This window comes from Erpetoichthys calabaricus, chromosome 10 (genome assembly GCF_900747795.2).
Source record: "Erpetoichthys calabaricus chromosome 10, fErpCal1.3, whole genome shotgun sequence".
NCBI lineage: Eukaryota > Metazoa > Chordata > Cladistia > Polypteriformes > Polypteridae > Erpetoichthys > Erpetoichthys calabaricus.
The window spans coordinates 119,530,227-119,543,192 of NC_041403.2; the positions used below are offsets into that span (position 1 = coordinate 119,530,227).

At 40.2% G+C, this 12,966-nt stretch overlaps 1 protein-coding gene across 1 annotated transcript in view; it reads left to right on the forward strand.

Annotated features, from left to right (window-relative positions):
• Positions 1–1,426: 1,426 nt before the first annotated feature.
• The window catches only part of znf831 (zinc finger protein 831), a 57,999-nt gene continuing 46,459 nt past the window's right edge, over positions 1,427–12,966 (forward strand). The window contains exons 1-2 of the mRNA XM_028811826.2: positions 1,427–2,015; positions 2,113–2,196. The gene's annotated coding sequence lies outside the window, so the exon portion shown is untranslated. The remainder of the gene's footprint in view (positions 2,016–2,112; positions 2,197–12,966) is intronic.

Sequence of the window (12,966 nt, forward strand, 5' to 3'; positions counted from 1 at the left end):
GTGGTGTAAGGCATGAAGTAGCTTCAGACAGGATGGCAGTACAGCAGTACATACTCAGTCACACAGGTTCAATGTCAACTCACTAACTTACAGAATATGAGATGTGGAATGAAATCACAGAACTTGGTGTAAACCCAGCCCTGCAAGCAGGTCCTCCAAGGGAAAACTTGGGGATTGGTGGTAGGACTGGCACTCCAGCCACTTTAAGAACCTCACACTGTTCCAGGGTGGTGCTGAGGTGTCACCCATTGCACTCGGGTCCCAATCCAGGTGGTGTGGTGGATGCGGCCATGTGCTGTCAGTGCATGCTCCCAATCTCTTTCTTCATGAACATATACAGTATATATACTCCACACTGATAGGGAAAGGAATTGAACCTGGGACCCTGTAGGTGTGGGGTACCAGTGATCATCTCTATTGCCATTTCCACTGGGATTTTAGTGACTGAAATGAGAGTTATGCCTTCTGATACAAACTGTCTTGTCCAGTATGGGTGTAGGATCAGGCTGTCCTTCTGTTGCAAGAGCTTGATAAAATAAACTCATGACCTGTCATTCAAATTCAGGCCTTTCAAATCAGTCTATGCTGCTATGTGTCAAGAGCAGCAGTGACTTTTTTTCTCACTATTTCTCTGCTTTGCTTTGATTTATACTGGATTTACATCACACAAGATGGCCAGGTGGACTCTAGCATGCCCAGTTTTATTATATTAGTCACCATTATGCAGTGTAGTGCCCTTATTTCTCCTCTCAAAGGTAGGCTAACATAGCCTCTTTTTTATCTATGTTTATTTATTTATTTTATATATATATGTGAGTGCCCAGGACTCATTGTACAGTTCTCAGTGCATAACTTCTGAACGCCTACACACAGTAGCAGTCATCAAGGCAAGATAGAAAACTAAATAAAAAAAATGCAGAATTTGATCTTTATTTTTTTTTTGTATCCTGACAACAGTCACTAAATCTCTCCTCTCTTCCTACTGCTCCAGGCTGCTGCCACCCCCTCTCTGCCCACACTTCTCTTCAAAAAACTGGACTTACATGCTCAAGCATTACATGTGTGTGAATGTTTCGAGTCACAGAATGACTTAAAGTCCCAATATAGGGCCTGGGTGAGGTAGTGTAACTGTGTGGGGTATTGAGGGCAGGGGCCGCTTTCATCTCCTGAGCATCCTGTCCTCAATCCCCTCACCTCCCCCTCCATCATTACTAGTTGGCTGGCAGGCTGACCAAGGTTAAAGGTTGGCACATTGTCCAATCCATTCCTCCTCTTACTTATCCACTTTGAGCACTGAGAAGCTGAACATTTAAGTTATGTACACAAAATACACACACAAAAAAGGTCCTGTAACATGTGCCAGCCCACCCACTAGCACGCACACCCACGCACGTACAGTACACATGCACCCCATGCGCTAGAGCAAGGAGCCAAGCACTGACTCAGAGAGTAGCAGCTCCGGGTGTGTGTCTCACTGCCTGCCTCTGCTGCCTTCCTGCCTGCCTGCTCTTTCTGCTCCACTCTGCTCTCTTTTTTTTCTTTCCTCCTCAATCCCCCTTCTCTCTCTCTCTCTCTCTCTCTCTCTGTCCGTCTGTTTCAGAACAACTTGCCCAAATCCATTTGCTTCAATGTAGAGATGACACATTATTTCCTTTTCTTTCTCCCTCTCATTCTCTGTCTCTCTTTAGTCTGTTCCTCCCACCCATTTCTCTTTCTCTCGCTCTCTCTCCCTCTCTAACTATCGTTCTTGCTTCTCCTGATTTGCATAGAGGATATGAGCACTTTTGTACTTAGAACTGCAACAGTTCCTCTTCAAACCAAAAAAGAGAGAGCAACAAGAGAAAAAAGAAAAAAAAGCAGCACTGAACAACTGGCTAGCAGCACTCGCTGCAATCATCTCAGGACACGTACAGGTGCAGACATCGCTTTACCTTACACCCTCCAGGCCTGCACACCCTGGGCTGGGATGTTGGGGTCTTAGCATTGAAGCACAGCGAATGCTGTACAGGATGATGGTAAGTGATGCTTTCTTCTACAAGAAGGGAAAACACCTGGGCACCCCTCATTCCAGCAGCTGAGGTTCAGGCCCATCTTTCTGACTTTTTTTAACAGGAGAGCTAGCAGAACTAGAACAACTGGATTGAATTCTGAACTTACTCCCTACTTAGAGCAGCAGTCTACATACTGAATCCTCCTGTGAGTATTTTACTTCATCTGAATTGTGGCTGTATCATTGAATCTCAGCATGGCTTGCTTGGCTTATCTAAAATATGTACAGAATCCTGGGTTTTAGACTCATCCTGATCATTGTCGGCAAGGAATTTGCTTTTTTTCCCCTTGACAAGGTATGCAAGTTTCTCTGCACATCAGATACTATGGTCACTCTAAATTGATCACTATTGGGAGTGTGTCTGTGTATGTGTATGTGTTTGTGTATGATTCGGTGTCCTGTGATGGACTGGCATACCATACAGGCAAAGCTGGTCAATCCATTAGGTGACACAGGCAGCAGCCTAGGGTGCTATCACCTGAGGTGTGGCATTTACGAAAGTTATGGGGCACATACTTTCCAGACACAGAGGGGGACCCCCCCTGAAGCCAACCCACCTCCGGATCGTCAAATTCTGATGGTACTGAGTGGGTGATGTTACTCGCACCATTCCATTTATGAAGTAAAAGTAAGCACGCTCCATATACCAAGGGGTGCACACCCCTTATACTCAGTAGTTTACACACAAAGGGGCACTGTTTTGTGCTGCTGAATTGGCTCATGCTCTAGAAAGCTATGGGGCCAAACCCCAAATGGCTCCAAATGGGGCTCGACTTGAATACAGTGCTGCCAGGACTGGCTCCAGCCCCTGTGACACTGAACTTCATTGCACAGACAGGAGAAAATGGAAAATACAAATGAAATTATCTAAAATGTTTGCTCTTAACTGGGCTGTATCTTGTGCTATCAGAAGTCCTTAGTGTCCCACAAGAAAGATGTGGCTAGTGTGAAATTAACTTGAGCTTGCATTACTTCTTCTAGTTAATTGGCCACGTTTTACTGCTCTTCCTTCATCTAGACCTTGGTGATTGTGGAGTACATTACAGGCACTATATTGTCCCTCTAATAAGTTTCAGATATGTAATATTCAATTTCCCACCCATCTATCCACCATTTGGAATGAACTTCATCTATTACAGGGCTGAATATTACTAGGAAGTGACCCAACAAGTCCTGGACAGGGTGCCAGTCCATCTGAGGGCATGCACACATTCGATCATACTGTACCAATTTAGAGTCAGCAGTCAGTCTCATAGGTGTGTCTTTGGGACTTGGACAAAAGCCCACAGATCCCTGGGGAGAACATACAAACTCCACATAGGCAGAGATTGAAACCCAGTTCCCAGGAGCTCCCCTCTTAAATGTTTATCAATTGAAAATGCAGTAGGAATGTTCTGGCTATGATTTTATTATTTCTTTTACTTTTTTTAACCAGATACATCAGAAATAAAATACACAGTTTATCCAGTTCAGGGTCACAGGGGATGGAGTTTATCCTGGTTACATTGGGTGCAAAGCAGGGAATCAACCCTAAGCAGTGCTCCAATCCATAGCAAAACCCACATCTAGATGAGGCCAGTTTAGAGCTGTCATCCAAACTCACATGCAGGTCTTTGGGAGCTAGGAGAAAAAACAGAGTGCAGAGGAAAAAAAACAATGCAGACATGAGAAGAGCATTTGAACCAAACACATACAGTGTCCTGGCTAGGATTTGAATCCAGGACTGTCCACTGCACCGCTGTGCCAAGGCTCAGTATAATGCAATTAAAATTAGAAGCACACATATTGCTTACTAATACCACCATGTTAGAAAGTGTGAAGTTCAGTACGTTCAAATCACAGACTGATAAGTTCAGTTATAAACGTTTTCTTATTTCAATGCAAAATAAAATAAAGTGCAGTGGACTTTCCAGGGGAAGTGTGCTTTATAAAAATAAATAGAACTGATGTGAATGAATGGAATTCATTAAAAGAGAAGGCTTAGGTGGAATCTGAAATTTGTTCCAGTTATTATTTGGAGTGAACTGAAAGGATGAAAAACCAGTATGAGATTTAGGGAAGTTAGATGTGAAAAAAAACTTTCCTGAACATAGGCTTAAAATGTCTGGACTGGACTGGAATGTACTGGAAATGATTAGGAGTTTTTACACAAGCCAAGGGGTGGTTATGTCCTGTTTTGTTTCAAGCCATCACAGACTCTGAAAAGGTTGCCTTCATTTCTATCAGCTAAACCAACACTTTCATTTTTGATAAGACAGCAAAGGGGAATGTTTGATGACATTGTTACTCATTAGCATATTGAGTGTCTCTGTTAGAACTATACAGAAAATGGCAACATCTTGTAAACCACAGAAGATTCTATCAGTTTGCTTTAACCTGCTTATCTAGTTCAAGGTCTTGGGGAAATTACAGCAATAAGGCAGAAATCCACCATGGGTGAGATAATGGCACACACTCACACCATTTGGATTTGAGATGACAGTCAAATTGTATTTGAACTGAGGGGCAAAACTGGAGAATATCTTTAAATTCAAAGGCAAAATGCAAGCACCTGTCCTCAGATGTTTTTGTGTTGTATGGTACTCCTTTTCTCGTATGGGACTCCTACATGCTCATCTTGTTTAGCAATCGTTTTACATGGTGTGAAACATAAAGGGTGTTTTATTACAGACCTTGTAAAAACAAGCGCAAAACCAGTTGTCTCTTCTCTTTCTCTTTCATCTCCTCTCCTCTCTCTACCACTCTGCTCTCCTTCAGTCAAGTGTTGCCTTCCTTCTTCCTTGGTCCAACTCACCTGGACAAGGCAACACGGTCCCTTTTATTGAGGACCCGGGAGTACTTCTGGTGCCAGGGCTTTTGCTCATTTGAAGTGCTTCCTGGTCATATGGAAGTTCCCAATGACAGGGAGTGTAAATCCCTGCAGCGTCCTCTTGAGGCACCCATGAACCCCAGCACTGGAATACATTTCCCAGCATGTCCTACTGGTTTCCAACCAGGCACAGATATCCTGGGCTGCTGACATCTAGCATCCTGGGGGAATAAACAGTCCTCAGTGACAGTCCTTCCCAATCCTTTTATCCCAGTCAGGGATAGTACTCCAAATATATCCAGCCGGGATACCTGTCCATCTACCTGAGGCTTCCTGTCCGGGTAAGGAATCTTCCTCTGCTCTTTCTGGTATATCCTCCCATCCACCTGGAGAGTCTCGTTTGGGTATGGCACCTTTCTCTATCTCGTCTGTGTGGCCTGTCTGTCCACTTGGGACATCTCCTCCGGGTAAGGAACCTTCCCCTCTCCTCATCCCATGTAGTACTTACAATAGAAAGTGGGCAAGGAGGGAACAAGATGGAAGAAGCAGGTGAGTCAACCTGATTTTTTTCATCTGCACCTTATATCATTTGCTCTACTTAACAAGGTCTTCATTATTTGTTGTAGCAGACAAGGCAACATTCTTTCATGTCTGCTCTCCAGAATCATGCTATCATTATTTTTATGCTCACACTGTCATGAATATTATGATGTCTGGATACAGGTGCACTTCCCTAATGGCAGTGTTCAGTCAGTGTTGTTAAAGCATCAGGATAGTGCTCTACTGGAATGAAAGAGTGTTTCTTTCATTCTGCACTTGTGGTTTGCATTGGTGGATAGAAAAATGTGAATGTGATTGTGAGATAACAGGTACACAGAAGATAGCCAAGCAAAGAATTGAACCACAGCCTAGAAGCTCTGAATGTGACTTTAATTTTAAACCAATCGGTGTCAAAGTTGGTAAACTGCTTCTACGGCAGGCCCATGCTGCTAAAAATATCACACTGTAAACCTCAGGCCATCCTGACACCATTCTCTGTCACCCCACATGGGAGAGCTGCTGAAATATGCACCAATTTAGCATTCACAACAACTATGGCTCCATTAATTTTTAGAGATTAAAAAAGGGAGCTTTCCATCCTTGCTGTTATCTATGCTGTTTATCTGCCCTTGAATTTTCCATTGTTATGTTCTTTGGTTAGAAGAGTGCAACGTGATGGTGCATCAAAGCACTAAGAGACTGGGTTCAAATCATGGTCTGCTGGAATTGGTAAATTTCTCCATCTATCTGTTTTTTTTTCCAGATGCTTTGACTTTTTTCCCCAGATTCCCAAAACATACATTGGTGATTTTTTATTTCCTGTCTTGAGCCTGATGTTGCCATGAGATACTTTCACCTACTCAAGATCCTGAATTGGAATAAGTGGGATTAGAACTGTATTTATAGATAGAAAATAATTCACGAACTCGTTGAGTGTGGTCTGTTTGTAATTAACATTTAATTATGATCTGTATAAATTCCCTATATTTTGTATTTATAGGTAATCAGTAACACAAACTCATTTTTGAGATGCTCTTCTTTAAGACTGAATTGGGCTTGTTTTGGTGGACAGTTGAGTAAGAGAAACAGCCATCAACTTAAGACAACATCATCTTTTACATTTTTCCGATCTTAAAACTGATTGGCTCTGGAACTGCCTGTTTGTCACAATCTTTTAGAAATCTTGTAATTCTGGAGTTCAAAGTGTTATATAGCTCCCACCACTATAACAAGGCAACATGAAACAACATAACATAACATAAACAAGACAAGACAAGGCAAGATGACATGAGACAAGACAAGACAAGATAAAAATAAAATAAATTGTATATGTTAATTACTGTGCCAGTTTAGACAACCCATATTGCATGAACAATAATGTAGGTAAGAATAATAAAGAGAGCAAAAATACAAACAAATATACTTTATGGCAGCTATATAATGGCAGCTGAAAATAACTAGAAACTGCATGATTTTGCATTGAAGTTGTTTTGATTTCTTCTAATCACTATTTTGTGCACCCATACAGTGTTGCAGGAAGTAGTACTTGGCTCTGCTGAAAGTGAGTTGTTGCTCGCTTTTCATTAGTTCACATGTGTTTTCCCTCAGGAGGATGTTTTAGTTATTTAATCCAAACACCTGCTATGAGGTCTGACCAAGGAAGGTTGCTTCTGAAGTAAGATCCTGTTGGACGTGATTAAGACCAGAATAAGATGAATTCCAAAATGCATTGATTATGCTTTATTCTTACTTCTTGTGTGGCACACTGGTTAGTGCTTCTGCCTCATGCATCTGTAGCCCTATGTCAAGTTTATATATTCTTCTGTGTCTGCATTGCTTTTTTTCAAGGCAGTTGGGTTTTCCTTCCATATACCCAAAATATTAATGACAGCCCAACTGCTAATTCTAAAGTGACCCAGGGTGAGTGATGGTGGGCATGTAAATGATCTGTGATAAACTGGCACCTTGTCTAGAGTTAGTTCTTGCCTTGTGTTTAATGCTTTTGAGTCCACACAACTCTGAATTGGACTAAATGGGTTAAAAAATGTTATGCTACTTTAAGATTGACTGACTTAGATATAGTTCTTTACAATAAAGTGCTACTTTCCATTTTATTTTTTTTAAATTCTAAACAAGTCACAAAAATACTATTTAATTTATTAACAACCCAGAAGTTAGTTGCATTACATGGCTTTGTATAATGTAACATATCAGATTCAAATATTTCAAATTAATTAAATATCCAAATTAATTTGGCTGAAAATTTTCAGAATTTTAAAATGACTATAACAATAGAAACTTACTCTGAATAATAAATCTAAAGTGGCAGCTTTTGTATATTGGCTGTACTAGGATAAAGTTTGTTTTTAATAATATGTCCTTTATTAGTCATGCTACAACAGGCCACATTAAAAGTGAGCAAATGTCTTCAGAAGAGGCATACTGGGATCTGATCTGATGGCAGGTCTGGTATTATGTGTGCCAGGAAGTGGTTTGTGGCCAGATGGCACGCGTAGTTGAAAGGCACTTAGGCAAAAGAAGTTTATGTGGAGCTTCTATTGGCCCATCAGAGAACAAGTATGTAGCAAAGATTTCACCAGATTAGATCTTGGCAACATAAATACTAAGAGTCATTTCAGTGACATGAAAAGAACTGGAGATCATGACAGATTAAAAAGCACCAGAAGGACATGTTGATGCTCACAAGCCCTTTACTGGTTCTGTGGATTTAGAGTTTGAACCATTTGACCAAATAGTTATCTCAATGCAACTTCAAGTGGTAGAGGGTATAAAAATAATTCTTATTTGTATGTATGTGGAAGTATTTACCCTTTACTGGAAATGTTACGTCTGGTCCTTAAATGGGACAAAGCTACTGACTCTGTGGTGCTATTGTCTTCATTGCTTATATTGTTGGACAACTGGAAGGGCCTGATTGTGAAGAGTGGCCTGCATGTCTGAACCAGACTGCAAATCTCCCATGAGAGATGTTGCCATGGGAATGCCTAATGGATATCTCTATTTGTGAGGAGTTCACTCTCACTTCCAGAGACAGAAACCTTCAATTTCAGATGAATTTAGGAACATGGTGTTTGAATATGACCTCATTTAAGATCTCAGTAAGTGGAGGTGGTTGCAAGGTGGGACGTCTGAAATGGGTTCCATCATAGCAATATCCTGTTAGTGGGTACAAAAAGCTATTAAGTTAAAGAAAAAGCTCCTCCATCCAAAGTTAGCAGAAGGGCTTCCATAGTTGACTTAAAGGTATTGGCAGGCCCAGAAAACTGTGTCTACAGTACTGGCTGAAATGATGGGCCATGTTTGGGACAAGCTTGTAGACACCACAAACCCATCTGACAACTTAGAATATGTAGAAAGAATGTCATGCACAGCAAGAGCTGGCAAAATTGTGAAATCAACAGGGAAGAAAGTCAGAAAGTGGAAGGAACACTTTAAAGGACTTTTATACCTGGTGACAAAAACCTCTTGTCTGGCTGTATGTAGCATTTAACTATCTACCAGTCATTATCCTCACCCCTCACTCACAGTCATGAAGTATAGGTAACCACTGAAAAATGACATCACAGGGATAAGAGCCTCAAAGTTTACTCCTTTGTAAAGTTGCAAGGCTCATTTCTCCAACAGACTGAGGATTTTGATAGTCTGGTAAAATTTGAGCCAGTTGAAATTGTATGGATTTAGGAACGGTTGAAGCTAGTTGATATGGTTGGCCATTTTGTAAGTCTGCATCTTGGGTGTGGCTCAATGGGTTACTAGGTTCAGCCTGGATATTTTGGAGAGGTTATATCTTTCAACTGTCCATAGAGCACTAGACAGCTCCCCAGGCAGAACAGCAAACTATGATTACGGAAACCTCTGTGACTTAACCAGTAGATAGAAAGTTAGGTAAGACTGGGGCAACACAAAATAGTCAACATTACAATGTTCAAAGTGTGACAGCCTCTTTAGCTGATCTCTGCAGTGTGCACACGTTTTGTTTTAAGCATTTGGTCACAATTAAGGTGTTGAATGAGCTCAAGAATTTTCCTGAAATGGAAGATTGTGTCTTTGAGCAGAGTGAAGAACACATGCTACGTATTCTTGGATTACAACTTGGCTGGTGACTGAGATGGGGTAATTGCATGTACTGATCTTTGGAGCATAGTTCATGAGATTTTCCTTCTCCAGGTTGATGCCATGGGCATCCATCTGATATAATGAATAGCAAGCAAACATTTTTTTCACTTCTGGTAAAAATACAGTATCTGTGTTTGTTGTCATAGGGTGATCATGCACCAGTTGCATATAAAGTGACTAGTTGATTTTTCATAACATGTTCACAGTCTTCCTGATGAAGGCTTAATATCTCTATAGTATAAAAAAAAATCCTGGAAAGCAAAAGCAAGGCTACGATACGTGATCTTCTCTGAAGTTCTTGGAAGACATTTAAAAGACCCACGAGACAAAAGAGACTTGCCACGGAGCTCTCACGGGGACCATAAACATGAGACTTGGTGCCAAGAGATTGTCCCAGGGCCGTCTCGCAGGGACGTGGAACATGAGATTCTTGCAAGACACGCCCTACTTACAAAGGATATCATATAAGAGCTCACCCATCAAAAAACACTCAGTCGTGTAGTACACACATATCATGTGAACTCAGCATATATAAAGCATATAAGGACAATACGAAGAATAGAGACCCAAAGGCGTTGGAGAGAAAAAAAGGCAGATAAGAGATTATGAAAGCAGTGGAATTCGATAGGCTCAAACAAACGATGGCGCGATACACATGCAGAGAAAGGTACAGAATATGAAAGCAGTAAAATTCGAAAGTATTGTAGCCAGGTTGAGGGCTTTTTGGTTTTAAGTGACTGTTAGGTCCGATTGAGGGAGGGCGGAGTACAGAACAGAAGACTGATAGCAGGGTATTGATTGATGCGGTAAAGGGGGGCGTTGGAGATGGTGCTAGAAAGTTGTGTTTGGGGTTAGGAAGTCTGCGATTGTTCAAGTAAAACTTTTGTGACACTTTACCATGTCATTCGCTACAGTATCAAAGAAAAGATAGAAAAGATCACATTACCACAAACAAAAGGTGATTAATCATCAGAACCAGGTGTTATTGAAAAAATAGCAGAACAAATCGAGGTCAGAAATAAAAGGCAAAGAGTAAACAACAAAGTCTTTTCGCATTCGCGTTATTCAATGCACAAAACGTGGATTTACACAATAATGGACCATACGCTATGAGAATCTGTGGTCCCGGAACAGTTAAAGCAACAACAAGTTAAATCTCAAAGAATGCACAATTTGGTCAGGTGTATATTGATGATCACGGAGAAGCGATGCAAATTTTAACAGGCAAAAAGAAAGGTAATATATATATTCCGCGAATAACATTACACACCAAAGGAGATCGTGATATGCCATTCATATTAAAATGTTTACAGTTTACCGTGAGAATAGCGTTTGCTATGACAATCAGTAAATCACAGAGACAAACATTAGAAAAAGTTGGATTATTTATTAGAGAAACAGAAACAATATTCACTCACGGGCAGTTATACGTTGCATTGTCACAATGTGTCTCCAAAAAATATTGTTTTTAATGAAGCTTTAAAGTAAAAGTGCAAATAATGAAGTTGAAACAATTTCAAAGAAAAAAAAATTTAAATTGTATTTCCGATTAACCAAACACAGGGGTTGGCGAGCGAAGCCCCCTAGTTTATAATAATAACAAACGCAAACATTCATTATTAAAAGTGCAATACTGTGTAACGTTCAATTCAGAGCTGAATAATACTGACGTACTGATAAAATCTTCACTTTGTATTGCAGCTAATGTTTATACAAAGATGATGCACTACATGCAAAGGGGAAGAGAGAAAAAGCCGATTAGATTTTCACATCTTATTGTCTGTACACACAGACAAAATAGCATCCTGGAGTAAATGCCTTCATAGGCTGACTTTAGATAAAAGTGTTTAATGCCTATGAAAAGCAAAAGTGAAGTTTTTTTCTCATTCTTTTGAATCCAAAGCATATCAAGAGAGATGAAACATACTGTATGTGTATTACTGACAACTCTGATTTGACCCATTGTGAGTAAATGTGCCCTGAGATTTGTCATTGCTCCGGGTATGCCAGATCAGCACCCTGCATCCAAGGATTAGATTAAGTAATTTTAAGAATGCTGCATTACAGTATATAATTATTTAACAGCTGCTGCAGTTAGTGACTTGTCGTGTCGGCCATTTGCACTTACTAATTCATAATGTGCCCCTCTTCCATTAACTTTAGTCAGGTGAGGGGACACTGTTTCTTGAATTTGATGTATCATGATGTCCTTATTGACCTGTCTCAGTGTTCTGCAACACAGTGGTCACAACGATTCTAGCTTTTTAGCTATTGTGTCACATTGACTTTTGCAGGAGAGATGAGACTAATGATATTTTGCCAACTTTGAAAATTCAGTTCAGTTTCTTCTTGAGATGTATGTACTTCCACTAATACCTCCAACACACTGTATAATACTGAAAATACAGAAGTATTAAACTAAATGTATATAAAAATACACACAAATATCAAACTTGAAAACACCATTCAATGTTGACACAGAAATATAAATATTGCACGAAATAACAAGACTACTGTGCAAGAAAATGAACGTCCCTGCCCATCTTCCTTCCTGTTTATAAAGTCTGTCATTCTCTGTTCTTGGGTCCTTTTGTGCTGAATGCTGATGAGCAGTGTGCTTGCACAGGAACTGATGAATGTGACATGTTGGCTGAAGAACCTGATAAAAAAATGAACAGACAAAAGAATACGAAAAATAATTTCTTGCAGAGTCCATTATTTAACCAAGATAACCCAAGGTGCCATCTCACGTGCACAAAAAACATCCTTTTTATTTTTTCAGTGTTCAGTGTTGACGGACAGTTTGACCTTATCTTGTGTTTAGTGCACTCATATCACGCTGACATTATTTAGAATCTTCCATCATACACATATCACATACAGCACAACTTTCAGATGTGAGTGTAAACCAGCAAACCCAATGAAAACCTACATGAATGTAGGGAGAACCTGGAAAGGCACTTTAACTTGGCGCCAGGAGCTGTGAGCCAGCGGCACTAACCACAATTAATGCCTCATTTATTAAATGGAACTTTGATTTAATAGAAAAGAAATGCCACACCTTTTCACAACAACATCAACCAGGTGCTTTCCTGTGTAGTAGTTCCTAACTAATCTGTTATTTATAATTTGAGAAACTTTTGTTAATTCGTTCTTAAAATGCTTCTTCAATTGCTTCATATTTCCCAGTTGTCATTCACGAAGAGCCATTTTTTTGGGTTGAGGTGTTGACTTTGAACCAAGATTTCTTCCATTTGTCACATTCTTCAGTAGATTTCTTACAATGTCTAGGATCATTGTGAATATCTGAAATGACACTGGATTCATATTTATTTCCATAATTGTGATTTATCCAGATCTGTGGGCAGAAAAGCAGCCATTTTCAGCACCGTACTTGAGAGTAAGCGCAAGAATATTAGTGGCAGTTAAC